The sequence below is a fragment of the Talpa occidentalis genome, unplaced genomic scaffold (genome assembly GCF_014898055.3).
Source record: "Talpa occidentalis isolate TD23 unplaced genomic scaffold, MPIMG_talOcc4v2.1 talOcc4.8, whole genome shotgun sequence".
Classification (NCBI taxonomy): domain Eukaryota; kingdom Metazoa; phylum Chordata; class Mammalia; order Eulipotyphla; family Talpidae; genus Talpa; species Talpa occidentalis.
Window position 1 is genome coordinate 73,271,230 of NW_023605194.1, and position 15,717 is coordinate 73,286,946.

At 56.4% G+C, this 15,717-nt stretch overlaps 1 long non-coding RNA gene across 1 annotated transcript; it reads right to left on the bottom strand.

Moving 5' to 3' along the window:
• Window positions 1-6,792: 6,792 nt before the first annotated feature.
• LOC129145016 (uncharacterized) lies at window positions 6,793-15,297 on the bottom strand. Its single transcript, XR_008549988.1, has 3 exons — window positions 15,179-15,297; window positions 11,400-11,492; window positions 6,793-6,906 (listed from the first exon to the last, which is right to left on the bottom strand). It is a non-coding gene; the product is annotated as an uncharacterized LOC129145016 (long non-coding RNA).
• Window positions 15,298-15,717: the final 420 nt, after the last annotated feature.

The following is a 15,717-nucleotide window of genomic DNA, read 5'->3' on the forward strand; positions in this document are numbered from 1 at the left end:
CCCCAGACCTGGAGGTGCTTACTGGCCCTACCCTCCATGGGAGAGGCTCGGCTCATCGTAAGGGAGGCCAGAAATGCAGTCCAGCTCATGCCCCGGGCCCTCCCTTGCTGCAGCCTTTGAGGATAGAAGCTAGCTGTCTACACCACAGATCTGGCAGGTTGGGACAGCCCGTGTGACACAAACAGGGCAGATGCCACCACCCACTCTTCAGTGTGACACCTGGAAAGGCTGGTGCCTGAGAGCCTGACCCTCGAGCGCAGAGCCCAGGAGACAGCAGGGCAGAATTCTCCAAGGGGCGCCTTCTCCATGCAGGTCAGCAGTTGACAGGAAGAGCGAGTTTGGAACAGAAACTCCTACCTAGAGACCCCCAAGGAAGCCCAAGCCTCACATAGGAAGCTGCAGCCAAGGGGTGGGCTGGGGCAGCTTGGTGTTCCAGGGAGGCAGGAAATGTCGGTGAGCCGAGGCAATGCGTATGCACCGACTGGCAGGTATGGCTGCAACCGGAGCACTTTTTCTTCTTTTTTTTAATTTGTAAACTTTTTCATTTTCTTACATCATTGTTCATTTTTGTACACGATTTGGTTTTTCCCCTCTGGTGTAGTCTCCATAATCTCCCACCACCACATCACCTGTGAACCATCACCACAGTCCTGTGCTCTTTCCTCCCCAATATTGACTCTCTCCCTCCCCCACCCCTGCCGTAGGCCTCAGATCTATAGTTTGCTTGCAAGTTTTGTCTTTTTTCTGACCCTTTGTTCACTTGCGCTATATTCCTCCTGTAAGTGAAACCATGCAATAGTTTCCCTTTTCTTTCTGACTTATTTCACTGAGCATCTCTTCCAGCTCCATCCATGTTGCTGTGAATGGTGTGAGTTTATCTTTTTTGACTGCCGAGTAATATTCCATTGGGTATATGTTCCACATCGACCCTCAGATCACAACTCGAGCGTGTCTTTAGGACCCTCAGAGCTTTGCAGAGCATGGCTGCAGCTGCAATAAATAAAAGTACTTCCATTTTCCCTGGGTGGGACTGCTCAGTTCATAGACAAGCTCTCGTGGTAATATGCTTAGTATACTTTGGTCCATGAAGGACACAATAGAAGCAAAACACAAATCCTATGCCCCAGGAAAGTAGCCTCTTATAACTCTTATAAACCATTAGACCCTAATCCCTGACAGCATAGGGTCAAGCACCATGTTGCGGTACCACCCGAGGTACCAGGAGGGTGGGCACCATCAGCGCAAACAGGGCAGGCTTCATGGAGGAGGTATAGCTGGAGCTGAAGGGCTGGAAGAGCTAAGAAAGGAAGGGAGACGGTTTCAAGTTGGATGAGGAGAAGGCATTAGGGAAAGGACAGTGTTGATGGGAAGGTGTCCCTGGAAGTTACCAGACCCTGTACTAAGTGTTTTTACCTTGTTTATTCTTCCCAGCATCACTCTGAGTAGATGTTGTTATTACCCACCTCGTGTGGACTTGGACACCCGGAGCTCAGACAAATTCAGCAACTTGTCCAGAATCACACAGATTCTTCCCTGGCAGCCAGAACCAACCCCAGGATGCTCTGGGTTCACAGCCTGCTCTCAGCCCCCTTGCCAGGGACTGCAGTGGCATCAGAACTTCTCCAGCAAACTTGCTGCCCTTGGCAAACAGTCCCAGCGGTTACATCACAGGCTGCCAAGCCCCTGCTGCTTCTGAGCTCCCTGCCCAGCAGAGCAGTTGGGTCCTGCCCGCAATCCTGGCGCCCAGCCTGCCCCCTGAAGACGTCTTCAGCAGGAATCACAGCCAACGAATGTACCAGCAGGACGAGACAAGCTAAAAGCTCAAGAGGCTCCAGGAACAATGCGGCTCTGTGAGCTGCCACGGCTGGAGCGGCCCTGGAGAGCTGACAGGAACTAGCCCCAGCCGACCCGGGCGTTCCCAGGACTCCTCAGAACCTGCTCCTGCTGCGACCTGTCCCCTGCCCTCTGGAGCCAAGACATGGGCTTCTTGAGCCTGACTCCAAGCCACTCAGCCAGGCTCTTCGACCCTTTTCCGCCTGCTATGCAAGGACCCGGGGAAATGGGCCCAGCTAAACTTCCTGGCAGGCCCGTCCCTGATTGCCTCCTGCACCCTGGCATGGGGCCCGCATTCTCAGGGGACCCCACGCAAACCCAGAGGGTGGGTGGGGGTCAGGGCCAAGCAGGCTGAGAACCCTGAACATGTCCCAGGCTAAGGTCCCAGCTCAGTCCCAGTGCCCCATGCAAAGTGGACAAGGCCCTTCTCTAGTGCAGAAAACCAGCTCCTGACCATGGTCCCCACTCAGGCTTAGTCCTTTGCAAGAGGTCCTGGGGGAGTTGGCCATGAGGTGTAGGAGGGGAAATCAGCTGCTAAATACCCTGACCTTGGAAAGTGAAATAAAAATCATCAATAGCAGACTTACTTTGGGCAGGGGCACTGATAAATTTGTGAACTTTTCCCCCAAATGCAGCCCCTGGGAAAAAACTTTTCCCTCCACCCACAGGAGCTGAGGGCAGCCCCAGCTGCAAGCTCATCCTGCAAAGGCTGCCTGTACCCAGTGCAGATCAGGTCATAAAGGGTTGGGTTTATTCTTCAGGGAGAGGGAGGGAGGCTCCAGCATCTAAAAGGCAAGGACCCCAACTCTGCTGATGGCCAGCACCATCAGAGTGAGCTGCAGACCCAGAGGCAGAGGTTGCCCAGGGAGCACGGGGGTGGGAAAGAGCAGGAAGAAGGGTCTGTACATGCCCTGAGCATCCCTCTTGTTCAACACCCACTACTCAGACACACACACACTCACACCCTCTCCACTTGGCACCTCCTGGAGTCAGGGCTGAGAGCCTAAGACCCCAGTAATGCCATGGGGGCTTTGCTCTGCTGGGGCAGCCCTGAAGGGTGAGCACAGCACTCTGCATCCCCGGAACAGGGGGACAGGAGGACAGAGGTCACTCCCTATGCAGGGTGAGAAAGGCTGTCACCTGGCTGGGGTGTGGCAGGTGGCTGAGGGCAGTGGGGCATCAGCAAGAAGAGAGTGAATGGCCCGAGGCACGCAGGCACCTGTGGGGCTGGTGTGTGTACCTGGAGGAAAGCAACTTGCCTGAAGAATGCACCTCCTTTTTGCCATGTGTCCCTTTCTGCAGACCAGCAAACCCAAGCTCCAAGAGGCTGATACTTTGTCTAAGATCACACGACCAGCAAACCCAGAGTTTGAGCCAATCTCAAGGCTCAAGCTTTGAGCCAAAATCTTTGTTTTTCCCATTTTATTCTGATGCTTTTCAAGTATATGTGACATGGTCCCTGAATACAAAGAGCTGTCAGGGAGACAGAGTAGTGGAGTCCAGAGGATACCCCCGACAGCCCCAGGAAGGGGGCCTGTGTGACTGGGGGTGACCAGGAAGATGGGTGGACTGGACCCGGTTGTGAGGGGTAGGCTCCTTTCAGCTTGAAACTCTTCCTGAAGAATGTGGAATATAGGGGAACAGGGTCAATGTCCTATGAATTTCCCCAGGAAACAATACCCTAAGACCTAATTCTCTCATCATCCATGCTAGACCTGGAGGATAGGGCCAGGCCACTGAACACGAGAGGACCAATATTATTGTCTCTCTGCTATCTCAGTCTTCCCTGAATTGGGGGTCTAGGCCCTCTGCACCCCACTCTTATAAACAGCCCCTACGCCCAGGTAAATACATGCTTGACTTAAGGCCCCAAAGCCAGAGTTACAGTGAGGAGGCCCATCAGTCCCCACTAACAGCCTGAAACTCAGCCCCTCTCACCCCAGTCCCCTGCCCGGCATCCCAGGCAGAGCGAGCTGCCGGGACACTCTCACCCATCCTGGTTTCTGCTCCTGAGCAGAACCATCTTTTCTGCCTAGAAGCTGCAGGGCCGCACCCCTGGGCACCAGGCCCCACACTGCAGACTGCTACCCCCAGGCCTCCCTTAACAAAGCAGCTGGCACCCAGCAGCCCCTCTGCATTGGAGAATGCCCCATGCCTCTGAGCAACTGAGCCATACTGAGAATGGGGGGTAAGCGGGACCTCAAGTAACCTACCCCCTTTATGGAGGGAGCTTGGTCTATGCTTTAGACCAAACTGGAGAGAGGGGTTGGGGCCCCAGGGTGACCACCAAACTGAACTGCCAGTGCCTCTCTGGATGACCTTGGCAGGTCCCCAGCCACAGGTCTCTCATCTGTAAAATGAGGGAGGGGTCACAAGGAGCCCTGAGCACCCCCACTCCTCCCGCCCAGGGGTCCTGTGCTGCTCTCTTTCCTCTGGCCCCAGAGGCTTGGGGGTCTTGCCCCACTCCCATCAGACCCCCTCAGACAGGTCCTGGTACTCTTTATCGTCCATCCCAAGGTTCTTCCCAATATACTGTCCCCGTTTCTGCTGTTATGTATTCTGGGGAGCCCCCTCTGTTCTTCCTGCCTTGACCTCCCTGGACTGGCTCTCACAGGTCTGCGTCCACATGTCGGGCACATGGTAAGACCAGGCTCCCTGATTTGGCATCACCCTGCTCACCCTGCCCACCCATCTCCCGACTGACATGATGCTCACAGCCACAGTGCTTTCACTGGCTTCCCTGCACAGAGAAGGGGGGACCAGTGTCTCCAGGGTCTCTCAGTCCCAGAGCCCATGAAACCGACTGTCGTGGGTGGGCAAGTCCTCCCTGCCCCACTGCTGCCAGGCAGAGACGAGAAGCCTGCTGAGTCTTCAGTCTTGAGGTCTTTGCTCAAGTCACTGGGCTGTTCTGCCCAAAACACGGTCCTGCCCACACCCTGGGTGCTGGCCCTGCACAGGGCATACGTGCATGGCACAAGCAGGTGCAGGTAAGGCCAGAAACCCCAGGATGGACAGAGGGGCGGAATTCATCTTCTTTTTTTTTAAGATTTATTTATGCATACAAGAGCTGGAGTGTAGGCCAGAGTTGTGGGTGGTGAGAGGATTCACCAGAAACAGAGTGGGGAGCAGAACAGGCAGACTGACTGAAATACACTGCTGAGGGGAGCAGTGGGGAGACAGGAGAGGTCTGCTGTGCCATGTGGGTAGCTCCCTGGCCGGGGATTGAACTCATGCTGCAGTGGCTGTGGACAGCTTCATAGTGCAGAGACTTAACCTTTTGCGCCACCAGGGAGGCCCAGAATTCATCTTCTTCTTAAGTGTCTAGTGTAAGTTTCTCATCTGGAAAAAAGCTGGATCAGCTCAATGGCGAGGTATGTTAGGAGGGTACTTGCAAATAGTTTGACTTTATGTGCATAACTCAGTAAGTCCCCAAAATCTAGTTGGTGTGAGAGAGGGAGGGAAAGAAGTAGGGGGAGAGGATGAGAGGGAAAGAGAGAGTGGAAGAGAAAGAGAGAGAGAGAGAGAGAGAGAGAGAGAGGTGAGGTGTTGAAGCTAAAGCTGTAGAGTTGGAGGACCAAGGTCTGGGTCAGTGGGGACACTGGGGTGGTTTGGGGTTTTAAAGCAGAGGCCCTTGGATGGATTTGGAAGTCACGGGGCTTAGGGACAAGCAGGAAGCCCCTTCTAAGGAGCACTTCCAGGGGCGGCCCCCACTCTACTCCTCCTGGAAGTGGCCACCCTGGGGCTTAGAGCTCAGGCCTCCAGATTCCACCCTGGCCAGCGCCTGCCCCCTCCTGGGGGAATCTTCCCTGACTGAGCTCCCCCATCAAGGGCTGAGCACCTCCCCCACTGCCCTCCCACAGCACCTGTGCTTCTGCAGGACAAGGGTCTCCTCAACTCTCACAGTCTTACTGCAGGCAGAGACTGTGTCCTGTCTGTGTCCCCAGGATGGCATCCTTGCACTCCAATAGAGTTTTTAAATAAACAAGTGAATGAACAAATGAATGAGCAATGAGCGAATAATTACAGCACTAGGAGTGGGGAGGAGGAGCATGCCCCGACCGAAGGAGAACACACACTGCTCCAGAGAGAGGGGGTGAAGCTTCCCGCTTCCACAAGACTGGGGACTGCTGGAGGTTAGCGTGGTCTTCGCTCCTCTGCTTGAGTCTCTTTTTCTCTGTGTTCCAGTTCTTCATCTGCCTGTCTCTCCATATCTTTGTTTTTCCCTCCACCTGTCCTAACTCTGCCCCACAGTGTGGTCTGTCCAAGATGCCATAAGATGAGCTTCTGGTTATTGGGGCCTCTCTATCCCTCTCCCCAGCTTCTGCAACCCGGGGTCTTTCCAGGCATCCCACACACATCCCCTGGTTCTGAGACCCCTGTCCGTCTCCCTTGGTGACTGCAGAGGCGCTCAGGGCTCCTCTAGCCTTTCTGTCCTTGTTATACACGATGGGCCTGCCAGTGCTGCCGAGAGGGGGGAAAGAGCCTGGGAGAGTCAGTGAGCTCCCAGGCCCAGGCTGTGTTCTGAAGGCCCTGGCCGTTGTCATCCACAATACCTTGAGAGACACACCCGAAAGGGAGTCTGGATGTATTTAAAAGGTGGGATCTCATATAGGGTCTCAGTCTTAGCTTCGTGGGTTCAGAGATAGCATTTTTTTTTTTTTTATGTAGAGGCATGTTTTATTTCTTTGTTTGTTTGTTTGTTTGTTTTGTTTATACAAGCACTGGGTACAGTCAGAAGCGCGGGAGGGTGAGAGAATTCACCAGAGCCAGAGCGGGGAGCAGAGCAGGCAGAAGGACCGAAGTACACTGCTGAGGGGAGCAGCGGGCAACAGGACAGGTCTGCGCGCCATGTGGGACCCTCCTCTGGTGGCCGGGGAGCAGCCGGGGATCGAACTGGCGCCACAGAGGCCGCGGGCAGCTTCGCAACCCAGCGCTCAACCGCTGCGCCACCGGGGAGGCCCCAGAGATAGCATTTGAAGCCATAATATTCCATGTTAGATTCCTGCCTCTTCTATCCAGGTCTCTGTGACCTTGGACACGTTGTTTTACTTCAGTCAACCTCAGTCTCCTTATCTGAAAAGTAAGAGCCGCACGCCCGTGTCACACGGTTGCTAGGAGAAACAAATCGGATAACCTGTTGAAAAACCAAGTGTGTCTGAAAGCTGGTCAGACTCAGGGTTGACCAACTCACGTTAACAAAGCTCAGCTAGAGCAACTGACAGATCAGAATGTCTGTGGGTCATTTAAAAGAAAAGAATGTACCAACAGGCAGTATGGGACACCTAGTCAGTTGGACTATGCATTCTGTGCTCTAAAGAAACCCAATTACCCCCAGAAGCCCCCTGGCAGCTGCCACCCCAGCAAGGGACTCAGTGGTTTGCTCTTGATGGTCGGTGCCACCTGGCTATGGGAAGAGCCTGGTGATTCATCTGCTTTCTAGGAATTCCCTGTCCAGAGCTTAGAACAGGTCAGGCTCCCCACACCAATGGACAAGACAACACTGGAGACGATGGACAAACTCCCGCCCTCAGGCTCACTCCCGCCCTCAGGCTCTGCTTTGTTTACAGATTCACCCATCCACAAATCTCTGTCGAGCTCCTATGATGTGCCAGGCACTGGGCTAGGAGGTCACAATACAAAAGCGAAAGAAACAGGCAGGGCCCAGCTATGTGAACCGGCAGCTAAGCCTGGGCAGAGGCGCAAGGGAGGGTCTCCTGGAGGAGGCATCTGCGCACACATCCCTCCTCCGTAGGAGGCAGGGCAAGCCTGGGTGGCTTCAGCAGATCTTTCTTGGTTGCATTCAGGCCCCTGGCTACACCCTGACAACTCTGAGTGACCTCGGGTGTTGCCCCAGTCCCCACAGCAATGCATCGACAAACTCTCCCTCGGGCTGGGCTTGTGGACAATTCATTCTTTCATTTGACAAATATTTATTGAGTCCCTATTATGTGCTGAAGCTAGCTCACTTCGCCTGCCCCCGGGGATTTGTACCCTCACTTCCGGGGGTACCTTGCTGAAGCCCCCTGTGCTGGCTCCAAGCTCACTCAGAGCGTATTTTCTTCTGGAGAGATGGGAGGATGCTTCAGGATAAGGACAGGGCTGCCAAGGGGCACCAAGGCAGGGACACCTGGGCCAGGAAGCCTCCCAGGGGACGTGTGGAGAAACTCCCCCAACTCATCCACCTACCCTTCCTGCGGCTCTCCCACAGCACTCCAGCGCATGGCTTGGAGGCAGCCCTAACTCAGGGGGCAGGCTGCAGCCTGAGCCATGACCCCGGGGGATACCAATTCCTGAAGTGACAGAGGCCTATTGAAGCAGAGTTATGAGGCTTCAAGTGACCCCTCATATTGTCGTGTGTATATATATATTTGCCAGACCCCAAGCCCAAGCCACCATCCCTCCCATACCTACCTGGGACATTGAGAGAGCTAGGGCTACTTCGCCCACTGTACTGGTGACAGACCAAAGTCCAGCACTTCCAGGTGGCTTCAGGTCAGCGACAGAATTGGGACCCTTGTCTCCACTGCAGCCCCAAACCTCCCAGGTGCTCTCATGGCCTCCCAGACTTGGCTCATCCCCTCCTCAAGGGTGTTCAGAGGTCTCCTGCCTCCACCCCACCCCCAGCTCTCCAACCTTCAAAGCTAGCAGCCCCAGGACCCCACCCCGTGGTGGTCTCAATGGGTCCCATTGTCCAAGAGGCTATTTGGCCTGACCCCAGTCCCAAAGCAGCAGGACAACAAGCTTGGAGAGGGGTCTGCCGAGTCCCCCTCCTCAAGCTCGGCTGGCCGCCTTGGGGGAGCCTGTGGGGCAGGGGAGCGCTGAATGTGACCTATTGTCTTCAGGGTGGATTTAGGAAGTGCCAAGCTCCCATCAAACAGCCCTGCTCCTCAGGTAAAACAAAAAAAGGGCTGTTCATTTGGGACCTTTTTCCCCTTATCTCCTTTTCCTATCTCCTCAGGCTTAGCTACGGTGTAGTGTTCAAAACCACTTCCCCTCTGAGCCAATCAGAAGCCGGGGCTCACCCGTGGCCCTGAGGTAAAGTTATTTATAAACGCCTCCCTGGATTATTTGAGCAGAGCCCTTTCGCACACCTCTGGAACACCTTTCGGCTGCCCGCTCCTCAGACACACCTGCAGCCTGCGCAGCGGCTCCCCTCACCCACCGGTAAGCCCCACCCAGCCCACCCTGGGCGGAGTCACCCCTCAGAAAGGGTCCCCACCAGGGGCGCTGAGAGGAGGGATGGCAGGAGCCACTAAGCAGGGGATGGGCCGTGTGCCAACCTGAGCTCAGTGGGCATGACGCTGTGGCCCCTGGTCTGGGAGCAGCCCCCCAGTGTTGCCCCTCAGAGGGGCCCACTGGGTCTACCCTGCCCTATAAGAACATTGGCTGGAAGGTGAAGGGAGCTTGTCAGATGGAAGCTTTGGCAGAGGGTCTGTCAGACCCCAAAACAGAGTGAGGGGCACCCGCCCAGCTCCTTCCTTTCCAAAGGGAAGAGCGACCAGCTGTGCCCTCCTCACCATGCAACCTCTGAAGCCGCTGGCTGTGCCTCGCCCCTTTCTTTTCAAGTCTTTGGAAGCAAAAGCTCTGCGTGCATATCTCTCCGTGCATATCTCTCCGCCCTGCTCTGTGGGCTGGCCCCCTGCTGACCCCCAGAGGTGCTCTTCCACTTCTCCTCCAACTCAGGGACCCACATGCCATCAGGGGATGTGTCTGTCTCCAGGAATCCTGAGAAGATGAAAGGGCTGGAAGGAGGGGACCAAGGAGAGGGGAGGGCATGGGGAACAGCTCCCGTCAGGCAGGCAGGAGCCAAGGCTTCAGCGCTCAGGTGAACACTCCAGCTCAGGAGGATCAGGCCAGCACCACTGATTTCTGGCCTCTGAGGCCCTGTCCTGAGACTCTGAGGGATCTCAAGGCACCCTCAGTGCCTTCACTCCTCGAAATCAGGGTCCCCAGCCAAGGACAAGCAAACCTTTCTTTATTCTAGCGTAAACTCCCACCTCCACTTGGTCTCCCTGAGTTTGAATATCAGGAGGAAAGTCAGCTTTAAGGGAGTGCCCCTCAGATGGGCATAGCCCCCCAAGTAGCAAAGACCAAGAGAGGGCTCCCCCCGGATGACCTCATTCACACAGACACCCTCTTTCAGAGCCCCACCTCGCCCCACACCCTCATCTCAGCCCTGGCATTCAGAACCTGGCAACCTTCCTTGGCCAGCTTGGAGACCAGCATTCCTGCCTCATCCTCCACCAGGAAGGCCTCCCAGGTGCCTCCCAGAGCCCAGTCAGATGTTCTGAATGCCCATTTGTATCAAATCCTCATGGCAGGCATGGACTCTTTTATCTGTTTGTCCAGAGAATTCCCAGGGGTTGGCACAAATTAGTGAAGTGTGTCAAACTGAACCAAACGGCTGGAGTCTGCCTACAGGGGCCATCCTGAGGAAGCAGTGACCAGGTCAGGGCCAGACCAAATCTGGTTCCTTGGACCAGAGCAGCCAGGCCCTTCACTGGTCTCCTTGTCCACCCGGCTGCTTCCCAGTGGACAGCCCTTGTCTCCCGCACGCTTCCTGGAGTCTGACCTTACCCGCCCATTTCAGTGATCCATGACCTTGGTCAGGTCTCGCTCCTGGAAAGCACTTTCTTGTCAAAGTCTCACCTCAGTCCCTTCTGTTGGAGCTTATTTCCTGAGGCCCACATGTCCCCTGTCCCCAGCAAGGAAAGCGAGCAGGAGAGGAGAGTGGGCCTGGAGATAAGAGGGGGGGCGGGGTAGCAGACTCTGCCCACAGGGGTACCAATCCCTAGACAGCTAGAGAATAGGAAGGCAATTAGGGGCATCTTATGCTCCCCCACCCCCCACATTAGAAATTCAGCTGTGGTGAAGAGAGGGTAGGAAATTGGTCTAAGAAACATGAGGACAATAGAAATTTAAGAGTATTGATAAAAAGTCCTAGAGACTTGCACCTCATTCTTCCTGCCAGGGACACAGTCCCCAGCTGAGACCCCACTCTCCTATCCTACCCCCTGCTTCACCAGCACCCATGCCAGACACTAAGAAGCCACTGTGGCTCCCCCAGCACCACACCCATGAAGCAGGAGGAACCAGCACTTAGAGCAAAGGGGACACCTCCAAGTGACCTCTCCTCTCCCCAGAACTCAGCCATGGCCTGCTGGGTCTAGTGATAAGAATGCCAGGGTGGGTTGGCCAGGCCGGAGCGGCTCCCGTGCCTGGCACATGTGTGCAGTTCCCCCTACCCCAGCACACACATGGGCGAGGAGGAAGTCAGTCTGGCCACAATAACAGGACCACCTCAAGACCTAACCGAACCCCACAGCTGGGTTTCTCACCTCCCTGCTCTCCAGATGTCCTGCCCCCTTCTGAAAAGACTTTCCTGATTGTCTTCTCACCCATTCTGGGACTTTTGGAGGGACAGGGCATGGGGAAGGGGGCAGCCGAATGGGCCCATGGGAGAAGAAGGCCAAGAAAGCAGAGGACCGCCTGAGGTTGCAGAGCAGGAAAGAGAACCCGACAAGGTAATCACAGTAACTAGTAACACGAATTCGCGGCACACTCACCGCAGCCAGGCACCATTCCAGGCTTTGCTGTGCATTCTCCAGGCACTCTGTCCAACCCGTCTCTGCCCTCGGTATCTGATGGTGCAGACAGACCTGGTCGGAAACATGCCCAGAAAGACCTAGTCAGATCCCAGTGGGTGTCCCCACTGTGAGGGGAGTTGGGCTTCTGTTGAGGGGTCCCAGAGAAGCCCAAAAGGGGACCGTTCTAGCTTGTGCCTTCCCCACAGTTTCTTCCCCCTTTGGCCCCGCCTGCAGCTCCTGAGCTCTGTATGAACCCTGGATACCCCAGATTTGCTTCGCATTTCACCTATCAAGCCCAAGGAATTGCCCCTCAACCCCCCTTCCTCCCCTCTGTTCCACTCTCTGACCCTATATGTCCCTTCAGCCCCACAGCCCCCCCTCTGGTTCTTCAGGACCCACCCCTCCTTCCCTCCACCATGGGGGAGGGGGAGGGGGACACCCTTTTGTTCCTCAGTATTGTCACATGGCACCTGCTATTTGTCCCCGCTGCATGGGGGCTGGGAGCGGCTGACGCTGCGGGATGGGAGGCCCGGCCACACACATGCCCTGACTTTTCTCAGTGCTGCTGACATCACTCGGCAGGGCCAGGGCCGCATGTTTGTTTGAATAAGGATCAAGTCCTCACATTCCCAGCGCCCCTCTCCCTTCCCAGCTCCCTCTTTCACCTGCCCTCCCCTCAAGGGCCCTGGGAGCCCCTTAACCTGGGGAGCCCATCTAGAGGTGGTGCCTCCCCACCTGGCCTCACCCTCTTCTGCGCTCCCATCCCCCTCTCCTCCTCCCAGGCCTGAAGGACTGGCTGAGGATGAAGTAACCTCCCCTCCTAAGCCCCACCCCACCTCAACTCCCGGACTGGGAATTAGGAAGTAAGACCTGGGCACTCCTCACCAGGAGGTGGGCACCATCAGGGCTGCAGGTTTTCCTCTCTGCCCATCACTGTCTGGGAAACCTAAGAGCGGGAGGGGAGGCAGAGGCCACAGCAGAATCCTGGAGAGGGAAACTGGACCCAGGACCCCCACTCACAGCCAGGGTGGCCAAGCAGGGACACCCTAGAAGATGTTGGGCTCTTCCCAGTAGGAGCCCCTGAGCTGGTCCAGGCCCCCCACAACGGCTCTTCCTAAGACTCAGTTTCTGCACCACAAAATAAAAGGAGAAGCATCTCAGTCCTAAGTTCCCTTCTGGACAAAAGTCTCTGAATCTGGCTGGTGGCTGCCTTCTCTGTGTGTGCAGCCTCGGGAGTGGGGAGCCCCACAGCCTTTTCCTCTTCAACCTTATTTCTGGAATGAAATGGGCAGAGTGTGTGGGGGAAGGAGCAGATTTTGTATCCAGTGATGCAAGGGGGTGACTTCTCTGTTGTCAGGGAAAGCTGGACTGCCCCTAGCACTAGATCCCTCTGTGGGAAGCCTGCCACCCTCCCCCCACCCCCACCACCCCCCACTCCCCCCCATCCCCGAGGGATTTCTACCAACATCACCTCCTTCCCTTCCTTCCCTCCCTGGAAATGACAGTCAGGAGCAACCAAATCCTGTGCAGCTGGAGAGGTGCAAACAGAGAAAACAAGCAGACAGAGGGCCCAGGGCTGAGGCGGTCGGGAAGGTTTCACAGAAGAGGAGGCGGCAGGGAGAGGAGGACAGGGAGGGGAGAGAGGAGGAGGAGGAAGGGAGGAAGGCCTCTGTGGGCTTGAAGGACTGGCATGTCGAAGAGACAGAATGAGCCAGGAAGTCTCAGTTTCCCTGAGGAGGAAAGTATGGACGAGCCCCAGAGGTAAAACAGAGCCAAGCTGTTTGGGGGGTGCTAGATGGTGAAGGAGGAGAAGCCAGATAAGGACAAACCTACCAAAACAAGGAGTTTGGGCTTGATCCTGCTGGAAATGGGATGCTAAGATCCTGGGCTTGGGGTGTAGGCTGGGGCCGGGAGGGGTATCGGGATGGGTTCAAAGCCTAATGCAATAGTCCAGGTGTGAGATAAGGCCTCAGGGGGTGGAGCAGGAGAGAGGCTGAGAGGAAACAGCGATGAGACTCCACGAACCCAAATGTGGAGGCTGGGAAGGGAGAAGGGCCAGGGCAGGTGTAGGGTGGGCCTGGTGGGCAGGGAGAAGGCCCCAGAGAGGAACGAGGGCAGCAGGCAGGGCTGGGTTCGCAGGCGCAGGAGGAGCATGTGAGAAGCTTCTACCTGAAGACTCCCCACGGGAACTCAGAGCCACTGGAAGCAGCCTGGGAAGATGTCTCAGAGCTGACTCTGGCCTGTTGGCACCGAGACAAGATCTCGCATCACCCCCTCTTGCAAGGGGCTTCCCTCCTCTGGTTCAATCATCCTTGAAGATGGTGGCCCTCACTTTGCAAGTGGTCTGGGGGTGGCCCGGGTAGGCTCCCCACACCACGGCTCTCTCTCTGAAGCCAGGCTGCAGCTCTGGCTTGAGTGAGGGTGATGCTCCTCACTCATTGCTCCCAAAGGACCTGCCGGGCAACCCAGGAAGCCAGACCCTTCCAGACCCCCGAGAGGATGGGGCGGGGACCCTGCCTCACTGGAGGGAGCAGGGGTCCCTCCTAAGAGGAAGGATGCACCCTCCCATGTTAATAATAGTAATCATCGCCGTTACCACTTACGGGTGCCCTGGGAAGGTCACCTGGGGAGGTCAGCCACTTCATGCACATGATCTCATTTAATCCCCGCAGCAGCCGCCTGCAATGGCTATTATCCCCACTTACAGATGAAGAAACTGAGTCTTGAACCCAGACCATTCCGCCTCTAAAACTCATGCTGTTTTCCTTATGCCACACGTCTCTCTCTGCTCCCACAGAGATGTCTCGCATGCCACGGCTCTTACACATTTCTGCCCAGGTCTTCTCCAAAACACCATTTATTGATTCACTCAACAAGCATTTGTTGAGTCCCTCCTCAGCACCAGGCAAGGGGCCGGGCATGGCACTGTTGGCAAGCTCATCCTCACTTGCCTTCCAGTGAGGGGTATTCCAGAGTGCCCAGGCATCCAGCCTCTGTAGGTCCTGGTGGGCCTCAGGGGTCCCAAGACCAAATGAATGGAATGCACCAGCCTGACCTTCATCAACTCATGTACAGTCTCAACAATAAGGGATCTTTGCATTACTCTTTGCATTTTGCACAGCCCTTTCTTGTCCATTCACTCCCTTGATCCCCTCAACAAAGCTATGAGGTGGACATGTCACCCCCATTTTGCTGGCGAGGACACTGAGAGTCCCTGTCACCGTTTGCGTCTCAGTGAGCCCTCACAAACACACCACCCATCTCTCCACGTGTCCCTCCCACAAGCCAGCCAGCTGCCCCAGTGTCCCATCCCCTGGGGTCTCCCCTTGGAAGCTGGGGGGCATCCCTAGCCCCCCATGTGGTTTCTCACTTTCAACCCCATCTCAAATCTTACCGAACTGGCCAGGGCCACCTCACTCTGCGCCTCCCAGACATACACCCTCCTCCCAGGCTGCCCATCATTTCCTCTTCTTCCTGGTCCCCAGGCCCTCCAGGCGGGCTTTCCCAGCTCTGGGGGATGGGAGGGAGGAGGGGGCTGGGGCTGGGGGAGAGAGGGTGAAAGTTTCCTTCAGGGAGCTCCTGCAGGCCTCAGGGGCCCTGGCACTCTGCTCGTCCCAGCTCGGCTCCTGGAACGTCAGCAAGATTGCGCAAAGGCGAGGAGGAGAGAAACAGCCGTACACAAGGGTGGGGGAAAGGTTAGGCACAGGAAGCCGTGGGAGAGCCAGCGCGGCCCGCCACCCCGATTTCCCCAAACACACCAGTGTCCCCCAGGGACACGTGTTGGTGAAGTCCAAGGCGTCTTGGTCAAGAAGGGTCCTCCCGAGGTCGCCTCCGCCATCCCCGCCTCCGGGCAGACTGCTTTCTCTGTCTCTTCCAAGCTGACTGGCTGAATGGTATGAGCCTTTCTGCCAGGGAAACCAAGGTCTAGGGAGGGAGAGAGGCTTGTGGGGGCCCCTCCGGGGCCGGGAGGCGGGGGTGGGGGAGTAGCATGCGCAGGCTGGATCCCGGCTGTGACTCCTACCTTGGTCCCCCACCTCCCCTTTTCCTGGCGTGCGGCGGGGGTGACGGTGATGTCACAGGTGTGGAGTGCCAGCCACGTGCTGGGCGCCAAGCAAAACAGCCAGGGCGAGTGCGTGCATCATCAGAGCCTGGGAAGGAAGGCCACCAAAAGAAGTGAGTCTGGTGGAAAGACTTGAAAGAGGGAAGGGAGGCACCTGCCGGGTGGGCGGGGAGGCCCAGGATAAAGCTGCGCTGCAGTGGACGCCGTGGGCACTGGAAGGGACATGCCCCTCAGCCT